The 17,649-nt window shown below is 42.1% G+C and overlaps 1 long non-coding RNA gene across 1 annotated transcript; it reads right to left on the bottom strand.

Moving 5' to 3' along the window:
- Positions 1-10,377: 10,377 nt before the first annotated feature.
- LOC137538941 (uncharacterized) lies at positions 10,378-10,913 on the bottom strand. Its single transcript, XR_011024904.1, has 3 exons — positions 10,828-10,913; positions 10,666-10,748; positions 10,378-10,582 (listed from the first exon to the last, which is right to left on the bottom strand). It is a non-coding gene; the product is annotated as an uncharacterized lncRNA (long non-coding RNA).
- Positions 10,914-17,649: the final 6,736 nt, after the last annotated feature.

Genomic DNA, 17,649 nt, shown 5'->3' with positions numbered 1-17,649 from the left:
CTGTATGGATGCTCAATGTGATCCTCTGCTCCTGGAAAATCATTTAGTCTGTGTAGAGGAATCTGAGGATGAAGGTTTTTATGGTTCTATTATAACATGTCTACAAGTATGACTGGTGTTAGATGCCTCTCCAGGTTCTTCAGTCACTTATACATTTCCTTTTTTTTTTTCTTACTTAATTTAGAACCACTTCCTCATTTATGAGAAAGTTATTTGTAGTTTGAGTGAATAATGTTGGTAGAGAATCTTTATTTAACATTTTTTGTCTTCGTTCTTGTGTTATAGCACTCAGGGGTAAAATGGGCTGAACATAAGCGGAACAGATCATTATCCATTCCTTCAAGGATTTTTCCTGCAAGAATGTCTATTTTCAAATTCTTGACCTGTGCTTTCTAGCCATCTTTGAATTTTTATCAGTGAGTTTGGGAACCCATGTAGGACGACCACCTTCTGGGCAGAATGTTTGTTTTTTTGGGGTTCGGGGGAAGGGGGGGGGGGCAGTGCCGCAGCATGCCTCAGTATAGCTCTAATATAACAGAAGGGGCGCTTTGAGTCTTCTACCAACGTAATACAGCGCTGCTGCTGGGCAGGTTTCACCTGATTCAGATGTGGCTGGCACAGCGTACACAGGTTGTTTGCCTTTGGAGTCATCCACCACCCTCTTTTTGCTTGTTGGACGGTTGTTTGCCTTTGGTGTCATCCACCACCCTCTCTTTGCTCAGTGTAGCTCTGTCCATGTGAATAGGGACATTTAAAAAAAAATGTGAGTTACATTAAAATCACAGCAACAGAGCCACAATTGCAATTTTTTTTTAAAAACATGGTATAGAGAATGTAGAGGTCAGCTGCTATGTTTCTCAGTTCAGGTTCACTTTAAAGTACATATTCCGTATAAAGGGAAAGTAAAAGAATAATATCCTCTGAGGTGTGCCACAACACCCACATAGACTTTATACCAGTACAAGAATATGTATATCAAAAATATTGAAGAAACTTGAATAATGTATATGCAAAAATACAAAAAGTTTTTATTGAAGACAACACTTGTGCAAAAATGTTCATAAAAGGTATCCTTCAGGAGACATTTTCCATAGCAAAGAATGACAAACATATAGCAGTGATTTAACATCAAGATTAGTGCAGTTGTAAATATTGAGGCGACAACGTCGACTTGCTTCGGGATAGACCCTTCATCAGGCCTCTTCATATAAAGACAAATCTGTATAGTTAACACGTGTTCTTAACAAACATCTGGACAAAATGAAGCCAGGTATAACCACTCATCCAATTTTCAAACACAGGAACTGCACATGGCAGGAGCTGGAGGAGAATGTACTATACAGATTTGTCTTTACATGTGGAGGCCTGATGAAGGGTCTATCCCAAAACAAGTCCCCCTTGTGCTTCCGCTTAGCGAGAAGCACAAGAAGGAAAAAACTCAAGGTGGCCAAATACTAAAACTACATCTACATATTTTTTACATTACAATTTACACACAACATTAAAAATTAACTGTTTATTTCCCACACCAAAATATTACCCAAATAAAATGTTTGGAAAATAAAATTACAATTAAAAAAAGACACATAGTTACCTAAGGGTCTGAACTTTTTAAATATGCATTTGAAGGGGGTATACTACGAACATTTTTTAAATTATAAGCTTGTAAATAGTGATGGACGCAAAACGGAAAAAATGCACCTTTATTTCCAAATAAAATATTGGTGCCATACATTGTATTTCATTTACCCGTTTGTCTCGGTTATGACACCATTTAAATTTTGTCCCTATCACATAGGTTTTAATTATGGTAGCGTGGATTATTTTAAAGCTATAATGGCCGAAAACTGAGAAATAATGAATTGTTTCAATTTTTTTCTTTTAATCCTGTTAAAATGCATTTATAAAAAATAATTCTTAGCAAAATGTACCACCCAAAGAAAGCCTAATTAGTGGCGGAAAAAACAAGATATAGATCAATAAATTGTGATAAGTAGTAGTAGTATGATAAAGTTATTAGCGAATGAATGGGAGGTGAAAATTGCTCTGATGCATAAGGTGAAAAAACCCAGCGGGCTGAAATGGTTAAAGTACCCCTGAACTGGAACATTTTAAACCTGCTTATAATTCCTGATTTGTGCTGTGCTGTGAGATGTCGCAGTACCATCCGCACCTTTCAGCTCTGCTTAGCCATAATCTCCGACTGAGCAGAACGTTGCATATGGGCGGAGAGGAAGTGGCAGTCCCTCCCCTCTAGCTGGTCCCTAGGAACCTTGACTTCCCGCTAATGGTTCCCGACATCAGTGTGTGTAATGGCACACAGCACAGGAGTCGCGACTTGTGTGGGTTTAGGGAGATTGATCTCTTAATGATAATACACTGATATCAATGATCAATCTCCCCAAACCCATACAAGTCGCAGCTCTCCTGCGCTATGTGCCATTACAGCAACACCAGAACCATCAGCAGGGAGTGAAGGGTAGTTCCTAGGGACGGGCTAGGGGAGAGGAACTGCCACTTCCTCCCTGTCCACATTTGACGTTCTGCTCAGTTGGAGATTACAGCTGAGCACAGCAGGGGCCACAGGGGGTGCTGGAAGGTGCTTTGACACATAAATCAGAATTAAAAGTAGGTTAAAAATTTTTGGTTTAGGGGTACTTTACAGTTTGAAAAATAATTGCCTCAGCACTCAAGGGTAATTAATGGCTACTGTGACACCGTAACACAAGACAGCATCAGTTTAGGCTAAACAGTACAGTATTAGAAGAAAAAATGCTGAAACTTTTCTTTTATTCACAAAAGTGCCTTAAAATTTTTATTATTAGTCATTGCAAAAAGGTACAGTGGGGGATAGAAAGGTCACACAGCAGCTTGTAAATGCACAGCCCTCTGTGACAACATGCATCGCATCTACATGTTCAACAACCCAAAGCAGCCAAACAGGGATCCCACTCACACTGCACGTTTGGGTACCCCTTTAGAGCAATAGCAAAGACCAGTCACTTGCTCCAATTGCCTGATTGACCATATCCCAAATCAGATCTTGGCTGGCTAAGAGTTCCAAATTAAATTCAATGGGCTTGATTCACTACACTGTGCTAACTTATAGCACGGCCACGCTAGCGTATTTGTGTGTGTTTTCGCACGCAGTTGCGAATTTTTGTGCGCAATTGCAACTTTTTGTGCGCAAACGCTAGCACAGCTGTGCTATGAGTTAGCACGGTTTAGTAAATCAAGCCCATTGTTTTTCTGTCCCAATTCTCTCACCTGTCATCAGCCTAGGCATTTCCAGCCTTCATCAGGTAACAGCTAAAAGAAGCCGATATGCGTGGTGTGGCACAGCTTCACACATCTGTCAGCAACAGAACTGCATCTATGTCCTTAATCCCACACCAGCGACAGTGCTAGGCCGATGGTGGCTGAGATATAATTGGAACAGTAACAGACGTGGGATCAGCCGTCATGGTGCAAAGTGTCCCCAAGCAGCCACCAGCCCGTATGACTGCCTGAGGAAACTATGCTGCACATGGAGACTGCATCTGGTATTCCAAGTTAGAGTGTAACACTATGCATGGAGGGCTGGAGCTGCTGAACGGCTTTCTTTGTCTGTGATTCACTGTGCTTCACTCTGCTTCCTAACTCACTGAGCTACTAATCCTCCTGCTTTGCTGAACTTCCCTTTAAAAGGGATCTGAGCAGTGAGGATAAAAAAATCTATATAACGTAAATGGTAAGTGCTGTTGGCTGATAAGAGGGGTCCTGGTATTTAATTGCCACCCTAGCCTCTGTCTATGCTAACCTCCATGTTGTGGGTCGCAGTTGATACAGTTTAAAGTAGCCACAGTTATACCGTGCAATGGATGCTGGGAGATGTAGTCCATTAGTGGTATTACATCCCAATGGACTGGACAACATGATCATATTAATGCACTACATCTTCTGGGATGAATTACAGCAGACAGGAATGTGCAGTATCACCGTAGCCAAAATATTAGCTGTGGTATGGACCCACAACATGGGAGTACAGCAAACAGTGGTGAAAGGGGGGTCATTATCATAAATGTGATTCCCACTCCTCAGAGACCTTTAACCCTCCTGGCGGTTTGTCAAAATCCGCCAAGGGGCAGCAAATACGTTTTTTTTTTTTATTTTTTTTTCTTCATGTAGCGAGACGAGGTCTCGCTACATGATAGCCGCTGCTCAGCGGCATCCCCCCAGCCCCTCCGATCGCCGCCGGCGATCGGAGATCAAGAGATCCCATTCAAAGAACGGGATCTCCTGGAGGGCTTCCCCCGTCGCCATGGCGACGGGGCGGGATGACGTCACCGACGTAATCGACGTCGTGACGTCAAAGGGGACTCCGATCCAGCCCACAGCGCTGCCTGGCACTGATTGGCCAGGCAGCGCACGGGGTCTGGGGGGCAGCTGCGGCGACGCATATAGCGGCGGATCGGCGGGTAGTGGCGGCGATCGGGCACTGCACGCAGCTAGCAAAGTGCTAGCTGCGTGCAGCAAAAAAAAAATTATGCAAATCGGCCCAGCGGGGCCTGAGCGGTGCCTCCCGGCGGCATAGCCCGTGTTCAGCATGGGCTTACCGCCAGGGAGGTTAAAGTGATTTCCTAAATATCACCCTGAAGCTGCCACTCTTCTTCTTGCCAGTTTGTAATGCAAATCTCCATCTTAGAGTTCCAAAGCAGAAATTAAGGTACTCCTGAATGGGTGTGTAATGTGCCCCTCCCCAGGCCTGGGAAATTTGGGCGCATGAGGCAGGTGGACAAAAAGGGCACCCATATTATTCTACATTCTATACAAACATTATACTTAATTTATGTTTTACAACTTTACCAGCGATCATTATCGTTTACATATTACAAATAATAAATTATTGATTTTACCAGAATCTTCAGTTAACGTTTACATCACACTTTCCTAATAAATCCTTATTTTCCATTATGAAAAATGCGTTTTACAAATACATTATACCTAATTTATGTTTTATAAATTTGCCGGCGATAATTTTCGTCTTAATTATACAATTTTTTATATATAGGTTTAACAAGTAGGAGTCAACCGGCACCATCTGTAGTATTATGCTCTTTTTATTTTGTCATCAGTGTCAATGTGCAGCCTACAAAGATAGCGACGTTTTGGAGCGCAGTTCCTTTTTCAAGCCAGGCATACACAGACAAAGTATCATATCATACAACATCCATTTATATACTAAACCAATCCCGTTGGCCTATCTTATCAGCCAATCGGTAATGTCTGCATCATAAGCGGACCTAATGGGGAACTGCACCTCTTAGTAGCCCATTGGTCGCTACATATGAACTCACCTCCCTCCTCATGACACGCTGTTGTGTCGTCTGGTGTGCATCCCACCGCTCCTTCCGCACATGCGCACAGTTCCTACCGTTCGCGCCGCCCATAGACGTCTATGACGGACGTGATGGCAAACCGCATTCCGGTGACGTCAGCGAGGGAGGCCTGCCACACCTCCCTCACATCCCGTCAGCTGTGCGGCTTATAGACACAGCTGAAGGGGGAGTCAACGCACCGCATCATATGATGCAATGTGCGCTGAACATCCCCCGCTTGTCACTGGCTGTTGTAACACAGAGGGAGCGGTGTGAACGCCCACCCGCCGACAGCGCTCATTACTCTATACAAATTATACACATAAACAAAGATAAGTGTTACGAGGAGGTTTTTGGAAAAATCTGGGGGTAGACTACATCTGGAGACATTGTTGTAATCCTATAACATAAACAACTGCATCAAAATAATAATCTAAAGAAAATTAAAAAATAAAACCAATGATAAAAATAAAATATAAATAAGATAAAAATGAAAAAGCATAGAAAATGATAAAAATAAAACTAAAATAAAAATCAACCTCAAAATAAATAAATTAATAAATAATAATGTATTAAATGAATGGAATTAAATCTAATTCCCGATTGAGGCCCTTAGGCTCCATGGTGTCCAATTTTTTGATCCACCATGCTTCCCTGTATAGTAGTTTTTTTAGACGATCTCCTCCTCTTTTGGGGGGCAAAACCTGTTCTATTATTTGATATCGGAGTTGGCTGACATTATTTCCAGCCTGGACAAAATGAAAAGGAACAGCTTGATCTACTAAATGTTCCCTAATCGCAGGTTTGTGCGACGATAAGCGCACTTTCATCTCTTGTGTGGTCTGGCCTACATAGAACAGCCCACAAGGGCACTTTAATATGTAGACCACAAATGTGGAATCGCATGTAAAACAATCTCTAATTTTAAATTTAGTGCCTCTGTAGGGATGTCTAATCTCATCCCCTTTGATTACTGAACTACAATGAACACAGTTCAAACAAGGGAAAGTGCCCCTGCGAGACAATCCACGTCGGCCAGACCCCACAAAACCACTATCAGCATGTACCAATTTATCTCTAAGGGTAGGTGCTTTTTTTGTAAGAAAAAATCGGAACATTTTTGAAATACTGATTATCAGGGAAGCTCTCTGCCAAAAGGTACCAATGTTTTTTTTTTATAATTTTTGCAATTCTATCACTGTCAACATTATACCTTGAGACAAATGGAATGCGACCTGAGATATTTCTATCCTGTCTCCTAGATTTTTTAGTTGTTACTTTTTGTTGTGCATAATCTACCACATCATTAGGATAACCTCTCCTTAGGAATTTTTGTTTCATATTTTCTAGTCTAACATCTCTAGTGGACTCATCAGACACAATCATCTGCACTCTTTTGAATTGACTAGATGGAATTGATCTCTTTGTGGCCTGAGGATGGAAACTCCTATAATGTAATAAGGAGTTCACATCCGTCGGTTTCACATAGAGATCTGTAATAAGCCTATCATTCTGCTTAATGACCAAGGTATCCAAAAAGGATATTGGCTCTCTAGATGTATGAACTGTGAGTCTGATGTCCGGACATCTAGACATCATCTTAGTTACAAAAGTGTCAAGGGTCGAATGTGGCCCCGCCCAAACGCAAAATGTCATCTATGTATCTAAACCATTGTTGGGCATACCTCTAAAAAAAGGTCATTAGTGTAGACGAACATATCTTCATAAACGCCCATAAATATATTTGCATAGGATGGGGCCACATTCGACCCCATAGCTGTTCCTCGTACCTGCATGTAAAATTGCTCTCCAAACCAAAAGTAATTCATTTTAAGGATTAAACCTAGCAGTTCACAAATAAACCACACCTGGTTCACAGTAAAATCTGATGTTGTCTCAAGCATATACTTGACAGCCTCTACACCCCCATCATGCGGGATGGAGGTGTAGAGGCTCTCAACATCCATAGTGACCAAAATACAATCTCCAGATAACACATACATGCCTCTAATCACATTAAGAAACATTTAGGTGTCTCACAGATATGACTTTTGACCTGCCACATATGGTCTCAAGATTCTATCTAAATATTTTGCAATTGGAGCAATCACCGAGTCGACCCCCGCCACTATCGGGTGACCCGGCGGATTCTACAAATCTTTGTGAATCTTTGGACAAGTATATAATACCGAGGTAATCCGTTCCTCTTTTACAAGATATCTAGCCAACTTGTTGTCAATAAGACCTTCCTGTAAGGCTCTACTAATAATTAATTGTATTATTCCTTGGATCTGAGATAGGGGGTCACTGGATAATGTTCCATAGGTTGTTCTATCTGCCAATTGGCGTTCTATCTCACAATTATATTTTTCAGTGTCCATAATAACAATGGTCCCCCCCCCCCCCCCCCCCTTGTCGGCTGGCTTAATTGTCAGCCGAGGATTGTCCATTAGTTCTCTCAGTGCCGCACGTTGTTCTTTTGGTAGATTATGCTGAACTGATACACCCAATTTTCCAGATCAAAATAGTGTCTATATCTTCTTGTACTTTTTTAGCATAAAGATCAATAATCTGACAGGATGGTGGATAAAAATTACTTTTCAGCGATAAATCTATATCTCTCAAAGTGAGGGACTCCTGTATATCGTGTTCCGGTGCCTGAGATGGAAAGTCTCTCGGAATAGAAAAATAGTACTTTAAAGAGGAACTCCAGCCTAAACAAACATACTGTCATTAAGTTACATTAGTTATGTTAATTAAAATAGGTAATGTAATCTCTTACCCACACTGTTTTAAAAGAACAGGCAAATGTTTGATTTCATGATGGCAGCCATCTTTTTGGTTGAAAGTAGGTGACAGGGAGCATGAGACAGTTCCAACTGCCCTGTGTCCTGAGCACCTCTCCCAGTTGCTAGGCAACGTGAACAACAACATAGGAAATCCCATAATGCTCTGCACAGCATCAGAGAAAAAAAGCCTGGGCTTTTTTTTTTGATGGGTGGAGCTTAGGTAAAAATGCAGCTAAAAATTATGCTTTGTTAAGAAAAACAAAGTTCTGATGCTGTGAACCTGTTAAAGAAACAGCAAGCCTTTTCAGTGCTGCTGAGTAGATTTTTAGTCTGGAGGTTCACTTTAACTTGATATTCCTAAAGAATCTCTGCAACGCAATATCAACTTCCAGTGGATCCGGCCAGTTGGTAAAGGAAAAAGACAAACCATGATACAGTGCCCCGATCTGTGTCTGAGTGAGTTGCACTGAAGAGATGTTGACCACTATGTTTTCCTCACACAGGGTTGTCGAGGCCTCAGTCTCGATTTGATGTTTCCTCCTCCTCTGGCCACCCCGACGTTTCCGCCTCCTCTTGTTAAACCATCTGATAGGCCCTCTTGTGAGGAGCTTGTCAAAAAATCTGATGATTCTCTTTGAGATTCTTCTTGGCTGGTAATGGGATTATTGCCTCCTCTTGGTCTCCTAGGGCCCGAGGTCTCCCCAGGTGTCTTTGCCAGGCATAGATATATCCATTAGTATAATCATATTCATCAGGTTGATATTTTTCACGTTTTGTAGCCTCTACACTGGATTGATGTATTTCCAAGTGTACCGTAAGTTCCCGTTGAAACTGATCAAATTCCTCTGGAGTAGAGATGGTTTTCAATTTATCCAACAACTCCTGTTTAGCCTTGGTCAGTTTAGGTAGCTCATCTTGTATTTTTTGTATTGTCAGCACCATCGCATCAAAAGATGCTTTGTTCCAGATATGAGTCCATTTTTCACAAAACTCCTTATCTGCCGGGAACATTGTAGGGGCCACATGAGCTCTCATGCCTCTTGGTATCCTCCCCACTCTATGGTATTCAGCCAAGGTTTTTGCATGAAGATCAAAGGTCGTATGCAATCTCGCAACTTTCATAATTTTTTTCATCATTAACCGTCAGGAAAGAAACCTCCTGTGCCACTTGTGAAACAATTCTAGATGATTCTTCCATTGTGTAGGAGAAGGTCAGAGAGTCCAAGTTAGCGTCCTCCATGTTAACTTGGTATAGAGAGTGCTCACTCCTGGTGCTATGTCAAAGCAGTAGTGTATGGTGGAGCACACCTCAATAAGAATCGTTCTTGATGTGCCAGGTCAGTCTTTCAGCACTATAGACTAGACTATCTTCAGAAAGTAGGAGTCGACAGGCACCATCTGTAGTATTATACTCTTTTTATTTTGTCATCAGTGTCAAAGTGCAGCCTACAAAGATAGCGACGTTTTGGAGCGCAGCTCCTTTTTTAAGCCAGGCATACACAAACAAAGTATCATATCATACAACATCCATTTATATACTAAACATGGTGGGCTGTTAACCAATTCCGTTGGCCTATCTTATCAGCCAATCGGTAATGTCCGCATCATAAGCGGACCTGATGGGGAACTGCACCTCTTAGTAGCCCATTGGTCGCTACATATGAACTCACCTCCCTCCTCATGACACGCTGTTGTGTTGTCAGGTGTGCATCCCACCGCACATGCGCACAGTTCCTACCGTTCGCGCTGCCCATCGGCGTCTATGACGGACGTGATGGGAAACCGCATCCTGGTGACGTCAGCGAGGGAGGCCTGCCACACCTCCCTCACATTCCGTCAGCTGTGCGGCCAATAGACAAAGCTGAAGGGGGAGTCGGCGCACTGTATCATATGATGCAATGTGCGCTGAACATCCCCCGCTTGTCACTGGCTGTTGTAACACGGAGGGAGCGGCGTGAACGCCCACCCGCCGACAGCGCTCATTACTGTATACAAATTATACATATAAACAAAGATAAGTGTTACAAGGGGCGTAACTAGAAACCACTGGGCCCCCCTACGAAATTTTGGATGGGGTCCCCCCCCCCCACCACCACCTTTCAACCCCCCTCGCCCCCAAACACAATAAAAAAAAAGCTATGATTTTTTTCATCTTTTTATTGTGGCATATACAAAAACTTTTTAAAAGATCAACACACATCACAATGATAAAACCTATATTTACAAAAATTGTAGATCAATTGAAATCAGGCGCTTCCAGTGTACTTTGTGTATAAACATCAGTACTTTATGCACTATATATAGACCGTGTATTTACTGTTTTCCATAACAACCACTTTCACAATATTTGATGTAAGATAAGAGTACTGTCCTATTGAAATGTCAACCAGGAGCACAAGGTAAAAAAATAAAATCCACAGGATGATAGTGGCAGCTCTGGCAAACAGAAAGACAAAATAAAAACAATCAAGTATCTAAAATGACAGTGTATAGTGCAGAAAAGAAAAGTTTAGACTTACCTGCAAGTCTTCATCAATCCAGAAATCTTAAATGTAGTGGTGAAACTCCAGTTTCTATCTTCATTGGAGAACAGGCCCCACCACTTGTTTAAAAAGAGGTAAAAAAAAATTAACCAATAGTCTAATCAGACAATTCTACTCTATTTCTTTATTCATACTTACTCTTTTCACTTGCACTTGAAATATGAAGTCTTTAACCGTAGCCAACATCAAGTCTCAACGAATGAACATCCAAAAACCAATATATAACGCAGGCTGAACAGCAGAAATGCTTTTAAAACAGAAAAACCTAGATTTAAAAAAAAATGCATTAGTACATTCCTTTTAATTTTTTTTCTCTTTCTTTTTGACTAACACAGCTAACTCCATGCACATAAAGTCCATGTAGAGTATATTTGCTCTATAACAGCTTGGAGTCACCTGGCTATAGATGGACAAGTGCTTTAAAGAAACACTTAAGTCAAAAAAAAAAAATCTTTGTAAACATACAGAAGGGAATATTACTCTAATAAGACACTTACTGCAGTGTCTGTTATCTCTTGCAGCTCTCCATTGCCTGGCAATTCTCCCCATCAGTCTCCCCTGTCGGCGCCTGTCGCCGAATGACCCAGGATCATAAACAGTAGGAGGCTCTCTCCTGCGCTGGGTCCTAATTCTGACAGCCGCGCTACAAGTTCCTGAGCTGCGCGAGCAGTAGCATCTTGGCTACGTGCGCGCGTGTGCACACAGGGTACAGGGGTGCACGGGGCGCACGCAAGCTCGCTTTCTCGTGCGAGTAATGCGAAACACAGCTGGCCACTCATTCAATTAACTGTGCATGCTGCAGGGGACTCGGGATTCCCCTCCTCGGGAACTGCGCTTTGTGAGTTTTCGGCTCGTGCAGCTTTGGATGTGCACGAGCCAGCAGTACAACTACCCCGCGAGTACACCCAGCGCGAGTAGTGTCATAAGCAGGGAAGGAGCTCTGTCTGACCCGGAAGTAGTTCCGGCCAGCAGCGCCATTTTGAATAAATTATAAATAATAACAGATAGGATAATAGCCGATCTAAGGCTTTGACAGCGGCGGTTTTGGGGACAAAAGGAAGCGCTATAACAAGGCAGCACGGTAATACCTTTGTTTAAAATAGTCTTAGACTTATGATTTCCTTTAAGCTCCAGTTGAAAATAAGGGGGTTTCTATTTCACTGTGTGGAAAAATATTTTAAATAATCCACAATGATTACAATTACGCCAGTTCTGGTACAGGGAGGCTGGCTGCTTACACATGACAATATATCTTTAGTAAATAGGGAAAAAAACAGTAGGCTGTGGACAGTCAAATTAAAAAAAAAAAATGTCTTCACTGGCTATCAGTTTATAGAACTCAATAGTGGAAGCAAAATTGCAGGCAAATGTTGAACAGGTTCAGAAAAGATGTTCAGCCACTGTTAGCACACTAGGTAGCCAGGGAAGGACCAGTTGTGCCACATGTGACATCTGGCTGTGAATGAGCACTATCACAATGCTGAGTATTTTCTTGTACATGCCACCTTCAGCAAGATCAATGTACAATATTCATGACTTACAGCACTATTACACTTTTAGACTGGTAAAATAAGTTCCTGTCTTATCAGTGTATAACTGTGTCTTGGAACATACGTAAAGAGGTTAGTTGCTTATTTTCTGTGTTAGCTGTAAGCATTTCAGGATACATGTAGAAGGAATATTAAAATAAAAACTTTCAACATTTGCCTGTTTTTCTGTTTTGCAATGCTGTAACAGGTGTGTTGAACAAACTGGCTATGCCAACAGGGCTCTGCTAACTGAAGCTAGGCTGGACAAATTGCAGAACTCAGGTAGCCAATGAGCTTGAGGAGAAAGAAATAAAAGCTGGCACTTAACATTAAATTGGTTCCCAATTATCATGGCCAGTAAAAAATTCCCATTAGCTCCTGGTTTGGACCAACTGGCTCTTGAATTCCTTAGCAATTTATCCATCCATGGAAGAAAGGCCAAAGAGTGAAGTGGCTATGCCAACGGGGCTATGCCAACTGTAGCTAGGCTGGACAAATACCAGAAGTCAGGTAGCCAATAAGCTATAAAAAATTACAGGCGTCAGTTTAACAAGTTTTCAATGAATCTTGTAATTAAAAATTTCCTTTTGGGTCCTGGTTTGGACACACTGGCTCCTGAATTCCATAGTGATTTGCCCATTCCAGAATTAATGGCAAAAAAAAACTTGCTATGCCAACGGGGCTATGCCAACTGAACAAAGAAGCTGGAGAAATCTTTGAACTACAACTTCAAACCAGTATACTCACTCAGAACACTTAGAACACACGTTTGCGTGCTTTCACTTCTGCAAAGGTCTCCACAATGCTGTCAAGGTTTAACATCTTTGCTCGTGCATTTTCAATGCTTAGGACCGCAAGCCCAGAAAGTCTTTGCTCAGACATTGTGCTTCTCAAATAGCTTTTAATTAGCTTCAATTTGGAAAAGGACCTTTCTGCCGATGCTATCATCACAGGTAATGTTAAGAACAAAAGGAAGGCTATGCAGACATCTGGCAATGTGGATGCTAGGGCACTGTTTTCAACCAAAAGCAAGTGTGTTAGGTCCTTCACAGAACATACTTTCTGTATATCAGCGTTAAGTGCTGACCTGAAGCTCAGAAGCTGGCCATGAAAAGGGGAAGACAAATCACTGGCATACTTGTTGTGCAATTTTTCTGCACCTTTATGTAAGTCTTCATCTGACACTGACATAACAGCGGGCTGAATAATATAAAAGCGATCAACAACTTAATTCAGTCCCTGAAATCTATTGGAGAGCTGGCCGGTAACTGTGTCTAAGCACTTATAAAAAAACAGAGACTTTGAACCATTCTTCTGGGTCTTTTAACCACTTGAGGACCTAGGGCTTTCTACCCCTTAAGGACCGGCCACTTTTTTTCCATTCAGACCACTGCAGCTTTCACGGTTTATTGCTCGCTCATACAACCTACCACCTAAATGAATTTTGGCTCCTTTTCTTGTCACTAATACAGCTTTCTTTTGGGGCTATTTGATTGCTCCTGCGATTTTTACTTTTTATTATATTCATCAAAAAAGACATGAATTTTGGCAAAAAAATGATTTTTTTAACTTTCTGTGCTGACATTTTTCAAATAAAGTAAAATTTCTGTATACATGCAGCGCGAAAAATGTGGACAAACATGTTTTTGATAAAAAAAAAACCCATTCAGTGTATATTTATTGGTTTGGGTAAAAGTTATAGCGTTTACAAACTATGGTGCAAAAAGTGAATTTTCCCATTTTCAAGCATCTCTGACTTTTCTGACCCCCTGTCATGTTTCATGAGGGGCTAGAATTCCAGGATAGTATAAATACCCCCCAAATGACCCCATTTTGGAAAGAAGACATCCCAAAGTATTCACTGAGAGGCATAGTGAGTTCATAGAAGATATTATTTTTTGTCACAAGTAAGCGGAAAATGACACTTTGTGAGAAAAAAAAAAAAAAAAGTTTCCATTTCTTCTAACTTGCGACAAAAAAAAATGAAATCTGCCACGGACTCACCATGCCCCTCTCTGAATACCTTGAAGGGTCTACTTTCCAAATTGGGATCATTTGTGGGGTGTGTTTACTGTCCTGACATTTTGGGGGGTGCTAAATTGTAAGCACCCCTGTAAAGCCTAAAGGTGCTCATTGGACTTTGGACCCCTTAGCGCAGTTAGGCTGCAAAAAAGTGCCACACATGTGGTATTGCCATACTCAGGAGAAGTAGTATAATGTGTTTTGGGGTGTATTTTTACACATACCCATGCTGGGTGGGAGAAATATCTCTGTAAATGACAATTTGTTAATTTTTTTTACACACAATTGTCCATTTACAGAGATATTTCTCCCACTCAGCATGGGTATGTGTAAAAATACACCACAAAACACATTATACTACTTCTCCTGAGTACGGCGATACCACATGTGTGGCACTTTTTTGCACCCTAACTGCGCTAAAGGGCCCAAAGTCCAATGAGTACCTTTAAGATTTCACAGGTCATTTTGAGAAATTTCGTTTCAAGACTACTCCTCACGGTTTAGGGCCCCTAAAATGCCAGGGCAGTATAGGAACCCCACAAATGACCCCATTTTAGAAAGAAGACACCCCAAGGTATTCCGTTAGTAGTATGGCGAGTTCATAGAAGATTTTATTTTTTGTCACAAGTTAGCGGAAAATGACACTTTGTGAAAAAACACAATTAAAATCAATTTCCGCTAACTTTTGACAAAAAATAAAAACTTCTATGAACTCACCATACTCCTAACAGAATACCTTGGGGTGTCTTCTTTCTAAAATGGGGTCATTTGTGGGGTTCCTATACTGCCCTGGCATTTTAGGGGCCCTAAACCGTGAGGAGTAGTCTTGAAACGAAATTTCTCAAAATGACCTGTGAAATCCTAAAGGTACTCATTGGACTTTGGGCCCTTTAGCGCAGTTAGGGTGCAAAAAAGTGCCACACATGTGGTATCGCCATACTCGGGAGAAGCAGTACAATGTGTTTTGAGGTGTATTTTTACACATACCCATGCTGGGTGGGAGAAATACCTCTGTAAATGGACAATTGTGTGTAAAAAAATCAAAAGATTGTCATTTACAGAGGTATTTCTCCCACCCAGCATGGGTATGTGTAAAAATACACCTCAAAACACATTGTACTACTTCTCCCGAGTACGGCGATACCACATGTGTGGCACTTTTTTGCACCCTAACTGCACTAAGGGGCATAAAGTCCAATGAGTACCTTTAGGATTTCACAGGTCATTTTTGTTTCAAGACTACTCCTCACGGTTTAGGGCCCCTAAAATGCCAGGGCAGTATAGGAACCCCACTAATGACCCCATTTTAGAAAGAAGACACCCCAAGGTATTCCGTTAGGAGTATGGTGAGTTCATAGAAGTTTTTATTTTTTTGTCACAAGTTAGCGGAAATTGATTTTAATAGTTTTTTTTCACAAAGTGTCATTTTCCGCTAACTTGTGACAAAAAATAAAATCTTCTATGAACTCACCATACTCCGTACGGAATACCTTTGGGTGTCTTCTTTCTAGAATGGGGTCATTTGTGGGGTTCCTATACTGCCCTGGCATTTTAGGGGCCCTAAACCGTGAGGAGTAGTCTTGAAACCAAATGTCGCAAAATGACCTGTGAAATCCTAAAGGTACTCATTGGACTTTGGGCCCCTTAGCGTACTTAGGGTGTAAAAAAGTGCCACACATGTGGTACCGCTGTACTCAGGAGAAGTAGTATAATGCGTTTTGGGGTGTATTTTTACACATACCCATGCTAAGTGGGAGAAATATCTCTGTAAATGACAATTGTTTGATTTTTTTACACACAATTGTCCATTTACATAGAAATTTCTCCCACCCAGCATGGGTATGTGTAAAAATACACCCCAAAACACATTATACTACTTTTCCTGAGTACGGCGGTACCACATGTGTGACACTTTTTTGCAGCCTAGGTGCGCTAAGGGGCCCAACGTCCTATTCACAGGTCATTTTGAAGCATTTGTTTTCTAGACTACTCCTCGCGGTTTAGGGCCCCTAAAATGCCAGGGCAGTATAGGAACCCCACAAGTGACCCCATTTTAGAAAGAAGACACCCCAAGGTATTCCGTTAGGTGTATGGCAAGTTCATAGAAGATTTTATTTTTTGTCACAAGTTAGTGAAAAATGACACTTTGTGAAAAAAAACCAATAAAAATTATTTTCCGCTAACTTTTGACAAAAAATAAAATCTTCTATGAACTCGTCATACACCTAACATAATACCTTGGGGTGTCTTTTTTTTCTAAAATGGGGTCACTTGTGGGGTTCCTATACCGCCCTGGCATTTTACAGGCCCAAAACCGTGAGTAGTCTGGAAACCAAATGTCTCAAAATGACTGTTCAGGGGTATAAGCATCTGCAAATTTTGATGACAGGTGGTCTATGAGGGGGTGAATTTTGTGGAACCGGTCATAAGCAGGGTGGCCTTTTAGATGACAGGTTGTATTGGGCCTGATCTGATGGATAGGAGTGCTAGGGGGGTGACAGGAGGTGATTGATGGGTGTCTCAGGGGGTGGTTAGAGGGGAAAATAGATGCAATCAATACACTGGGGAGGTGATCGGAAGGGGGTCTGAGGGTTTGGCCGAGTGATCAGGAGCCCACACGGGGCAAATTGGGGCCTGATCTGATGGGTAGGTGTGCTAGGGGGTGACAGGAGGTGATTGATGGGTGTCTCAAGGTGTGATTAGAGGGGAGAATAGATGCAAGCAATGCACTGGCGAGGTGATCAGGGCTGGGGTCTGAGGGCATTCTGAGGGTGTGGGCGGGTGATTGAGTGCCCTAGGGGCAGATAGGGGTCTAATCTGATAGGTAGCAGTGACAGGGGGTGATTGATGGGTAATTAGTGGGTGTTTAGGGTAGAGAATAGATGGAAACACTGCGCTTGGGTGGTGATCTGTTGTCGGATCTGCGGGCGATCTATTGGTGTGGGTGGGTGATCAGTTTGCCCACAAGGGGCAGGTTAGGGGCTGATTGATGGGTGTCAGTGACAGCGGGTGATTGATGGGTGTCAGTGACAGGGGGTGATTGATGGGTGATTGATAGGTGATTGACAGGTAATCAGTGGGTTATTACAGGGGAGAACAGATGTAAATATTGCACTGGCGAATTGATAAGGGGGGGTCTGAGGGCAATCTGAGATTGTAGGCGGGCGATTGGGTGCCCGCAAGGGGCAGATTAGGGTCTGATCTGATGGGTAACAGTGACAGGTGGTGATAGGGGGTGATTGATGGGTAATTAGTGGGTGTTTAGAGGAGAGAATAGATGGAAACACTGCGCTTGGGTGGTGATCTGATGTCGGATCTGCGGGCGATCTATTGGTGTGGGTGGGTGATCAGTTTGCCCGCAAGGGGCAGGTTAGGGGCTGATTGTTGGGTGGCAGTGACAGGGGGTGAT

Source organism: Hyperolius riggenbachi, chromosome 11 (assembly GCF_040937935.1).
Source record: "Hyperolius riggenbachi isolate aHypRig1 chromosome 11, aHypRig1.pri, whole genome shotgun sequence".
Classification (NCBI taxonomy): Eukaryota; Metazoa; Chordata; class Amphibia; order Anura; family Hyperoliidae; genus Hyperolius; species Hyperolius riggenbachi.
This window is presented reverse-complemented; position numbering and strand designations above follow the sequence as displayed.